This window comes from Octopus bimaculoides, chromosome 2 (genome assembly GCF_001194135.2).
Source record: "Octopus bimaculoides isolate UCB-OBI-ISO-001 chromosome 2, ASM119413v2, whole genome shotgun sequence".
Taxonomy (NCBI): Eukaryota; Metazoa; Mollusca; class Cephalopoda; order Octopoda; family Octopodidae; genus Octopus; species Octopus bimaculoides.
In genome coordinates, this window is record NC_068982.1 from 51915375 (window position 1) to 51920584 (window position 5210).

General features: G+C 37.1%; 1 protein-coding gene across 8 annotated transcripts in view; it reads right to left on the minus strand.

The window, feature by feature from the left end:
* LOC106867406 (tripartite motif-containing protein 2) overlaps positions 1–5210 on the minus strand; it is a 146690-nt gene that overhangs the window by 71048 nt on the left and 70432 nt on the right. The gene's annotated exons all lie outside the window — the stretch shown is intronic.

The following is a 5210-nucleotide window of genomic DNA, read 5'->3' on the forward strand; positions in this document are numbered from 1 at the left end:
TATATATATATATATATATATATACATACAATGTGAAGGCACATTGCTCAGTGGTTAGAGTATTGGCATCACAATCATGAGGTAGTGAGTTTGATTCCTAGACCAGGGTGTGTGTTGTGTTCTTGAGCAAGACACTTTATTTCACATTGCTCCAGTTCACTCAGTTGTAGAAATGACTTGTAATGTTACTGGTGCCAAGCTGTAACGACCTTAGCCTTTCCCTTGGATAACATTGGTAGCGTAGAGAGAGGAGGCTGATATGTTAGGACTTGTGCCTCAGAGGAGAATTTTCTAGGTGCAATCTCATGATCATTCATGACCAAATGAGGTTTATACCCTGCGTTGCCTTCTGACACTTGTGCTGGTGGCACATTAGAAAATCATTCAAGCGAGGTCGTTGCCAGTACCGCTGGACTGGCTCCCGTGCAGGTGGCACGTAAAAGACACCATTTTGAGCGTGGCTGTTGCCAGTACCATGTGACTGGCCCTCATGCCAGTGGCACGTAAAAGCACCCACTACACTCTTGGAGTGGTTGTCGTTAGGAAGGGCATCCAGCTGTAGAAACTCTGCCAGATCAGATTGGAGCCTGGTTCAGCCTTCTGGCTTGCCAGTCCTCAGTCAAATCGTCCCACCCAAGCTAGCATGGAAAGTGGACGTTAAACGACGATGATGATGATGATGATGATGATGATGATGATGATGATGATGATGATGATGATGATATATATATATATATATATATGGGGGGTGCATGTGTGTTTGTGTGTTACTGTCTTCTTTCTTTGATATTCCATCTTAGTTGTAAGCTAGTTCCACTGTCAATTAAGCAGTGTCCTTTTCCATTATCCTGTAAAAACCGGTCTGGTCATAAAGAAATATTATTTTACTTGAGGGTCAGTGACAGGAAGGGCATCCAGTTGTAGAAATTCTACCTGAATTAATTCTATTTGACTCATGCAAGCATAGAAAGTGGACATTAAAATGATGACATCCATAGTTAACTAAGAGATCAAAGGAGGAGGAAGAGGAATAAAAGGCAATAGCTGTGAAAGGGGGTGGGGAGAACATTAAAATAATTACTTATTTCATTAACTTTTTAAAAAAGAATCAGGACTGATGGTGGCAGCATAACAAACACCAGTTAAGTCAAGCAAAAGATTGTTCTAAATGAACAAGTTAGGCTGGAGATAAGGAGTGAGGAAGGGTTTTCTTGTAGGCCAACAATAGTTGGATGAATGCATGCACAGACAGATAGATAGAGGCAACTCTGAGCAAATTTAAAGTCATAGCTTTAACTAAAGCACAGTCAACAACATTAACTGAGTTGTGCTATTAGACCACCAGGTTGGGAGAAATTCAGCAGTATCAACTGTTATCTCCCTTTGGTATTTCTCATTGATAACAGCTCAAGAGCTAGAAACACAGCATCAGGGAATCCAACAGGGGCCAACACTGGGCAGATATGGTGTTTTTACACTTTTTACCATAAGAGAGAATTTTTTCTTGATGGTAGCTGCAGTGAATTTGTTTTTAGAAGTTGAAATATATTGCAAACATTGTTAGCTAACCAAAAGTTCACCTGTGCCAAAACACTGGTACTGGTGAATATATGGTGACATATATGATATAGGTGGAGGCGCAATGGTCTAGTGGTTAGGGCAGTGAACTCGCGGTCATAGGATCGCGGTTTCGATTCCCAGACCGGGCGTTGTGAGTGTTTATTGAGCAAAAACACCTAAAGCTCCACAAGGCTCCAGCAGGGGATGGTGGCGGCGAACCCTGCTGTACTCTTTCACCACAACTTTCTCTCACTCTTACTTCCTGTTTCTGTTGTGCCAGTAATTCAAAGGGTCAGCCTTGTCACACTGTGTCATGCTGAATATCCCCGAGAACTACGTTAAGGGTACACGTGTCTGTGGAATACTCAGCCACTTGCACGTTAATTTCATGAGCAGGCTGTTCCGTTGATCGGATCAACTGGAACCCTTGATGTCATAAGCGACGGAGTGCCAAAAAACATGACATAGAGTGAAAGAGATATATATATATGTATATATGTATATATATATATATATATATATATATATATATATATACACACACACACACACACACAGATTGGATTGGATTGTTTATAGTCAGTTCACTGCAGGATGAAGGCCCCAGCATGTTCTCTCTACCAACCATGGTCTGATGTGCAGGCCATGAATTTGAGATCATGCTGGTTTGATGAGCCTACTCTGTCACATTTGCTTGATGTGGCTTGACAAAAGGTGTCTGTGTTTATGTGTGTATTTATATATATATTCGGATTCTCACCAGCCTGAGGTGATAGGTTCTGTTAGGGGCTTCAAAACTTGAAGTAGCACAGAATTCAAATAAAAGTGTTTTGAATAATACATATAATTCTCAATAAATGTGTTAAGTGCCATTTCTTTTGTTTGTCCACTCACTCATGTGTGTGTGTGTGTATACAAGCACACAAATATATACATACATGTATATTAAATATATATACATACATATAAACTTACATGCGTGTGTGTGTGCGTGTGTGTAAACAGCACACACACACACACACACTCTCTCTCTCTCTCTCTCACACACACACACATACACATACAAAAATTTAAAAATCTAGGTAGACATTAGCAATACAATGGTATTTGTAACCAGAAATTAAATAGCAGATAGATTTAGTTGTAAATTACTAAGTAGCTGTAACCAGACTGTCTTTTTTTGACCAGAAATAAGCCTTGACATTGCTGGTTACATCTACTGAGTAAACTGAACAGCAAAGCAAGTCAACCAAAGTGAGTCAGTTTCCAAGTTTTTTTTTTTTTTTAAATCAGACATAACTCTTTTATATTTTACTTGTTTCAATCATTGGACTGTGACAATGCTGAGGCACTGCCTTGAAGGGTTTGGTGGAACAAGTCACATCTACTGCCAGTACTTATTTTCTTTAAAACCAAATACGTATTTCTATTGGTCTTTTTTACCAAACCACTAAGTTATAGAAATGCAAACAAACCAACACAAGGTCAAGTGGTGGTAGGGGGAAAATGAAAGCATGAAGATGCATGCACACACACACACACACATACACACATTTTATTAATATTTAGCAAAAGCAACAAAGTTACTCAAGGACCAAGAGTTTTGTGCAAACGTCTAGTTAGAATAGAGGCAGCTGACGAAGGATTAATTCCAAGTGGCTATCTAGGACTACATTATGTAGAGTGTCCTTCCTAGTTTAATAAAAATAAAATTATGTCTCCCTAGCTCTGAGGACTTTATACAGATTAGATTATAACACCCATAAATTGCCAAAATGTAAAATATCTATCTACATTTGGTTAGGACATTGACCTTTCTTAGGCGATATTACCACTGTATCTATTAGCCTATTCCCAACATTTATATAAACTAAGGAATATAGAATTAAATATAATTGAGTTAAAAAAAAAAAAAAAAAAAAAAAAAAAAAACAGGCAGTGTATTTGACCTCAAAACCTTTAAGCTAGTAATCCAGTACTATATCCACTCTGCCGTATCACTTTTACTAACTAGGGGGTCATGTAAGTACTGACAAAAACAAACAAAACACACTAAACTTGAAGATTTTGAAGCACATTTTCATGCATATACATGCTCTTTTTTTCTGATGTTTACAGATATGGTGCTTATACTTTTCCTATGTAAACATAAAAAAGCTTGATATATGCTTGTGGTGAAAATGTCAAGTGTTTGATGTGTTTGTGTGCAGGGTATCTAGGATTATAAACCAGGATTAACCAATATTAACCCATATAATAACTTCAGTGTGTATGAGTGTGACAAGAGATGTTAGAATTACCTCAATTTGTCATTCTGTCCTATATAGGAGTGCTTAGTGTCAATAAGTTTTACTTTGAAGGAAAAAAGAAAAGCACTAAGCATGATAAATGTAAGAGAAAAGAATATCTTAGTTAATGTTTTAAGGTATAATAACAGTTTTTTAAAAAAACCCACAATGGTTAAAAATTAGTAAAGAAGAATTACAGTTTATATTTATTCATGAAAAGAAAGGGGGATTAAATATGGTGTTACATATGGTTGGATGGATATATTAAATTCCCCATCATTAATGGTTGTCCCCTCCTAGGTTCACTTTTGAGGCCTTGGGATATGCATCCCTTATGCCCCCACCACATGCCTCCCAAAACAAGTTACAAGCTTGTATCTCAAGGAACCTTAAATAACTAACACCGAATACAACTGACTGTTGCAATAGAAGTAATAAAATTGATGAGTATTTTATCAGCTTGCAGTACTGGATTGAACTCCTGCAGAGGTTCTACCATTTATCAAGTTGAATGGAGACAGATGAGTTCTGCTAGCTTGTACAAGTACTGCAGTGGCACTTCTCCAATTCAGTAAGTTGTGGGACTCACCTTACCACCCAAGAAAAATGTTACTGAAATTCAAAAGTTAATGTATACATTAATGCATCTGAAAGGAAAATATTTCATTCTTCCTGTGTTCTTTCAACTAATTAATTTATAGCAAATGTATGAAATAACTTGCACTGCTGTGATAAGAGTCAAACATCAAATGTTAACATTTAGCTTGACTTGCCTTAATCAACAGTATTTATCAATCATTGATCTTCATAACTGGATTGAGTTTTGAAGTATATATTTTTCCAAATATATTAGTAATGTATGTTAAAATAAAATGGTCCTGACTATAAATTAGAGCCAGAGCACACAAGTGATTTGCTAAGAAGTTTTAGCTAGGCCATAAATATACACACACACAAAGTAAATGTGGAAATCTCATTGCTGAGGATTTAGTTCTGTTGTGAATTGGCTTGACAATGTAAAAACATCATTATTCACTCAGAATTGATAACCAAGAGCTTAACATTAACAACATGTATCTTTTATCTTTTACTTGTTTCAGTTATTTGAGTACAGCCATGCTGGGGCACCACCTTGAAGGGCTTTTTTTTTAGTTGAACAAATCGACTCCAGGAATTATTTTTAAAAGCCTAGTATTTATTCTATTGATCTCTTTTGCTGAACTGCTAAGTTAGTGGACATAAACACACCAACACTGATTGCCAAGCAGTGGTGGGGGGAAACAAACAAAGACATATGCACAAAGATATATACATACACACACACACGCACGTGCACACACACACACACACACACACACACGC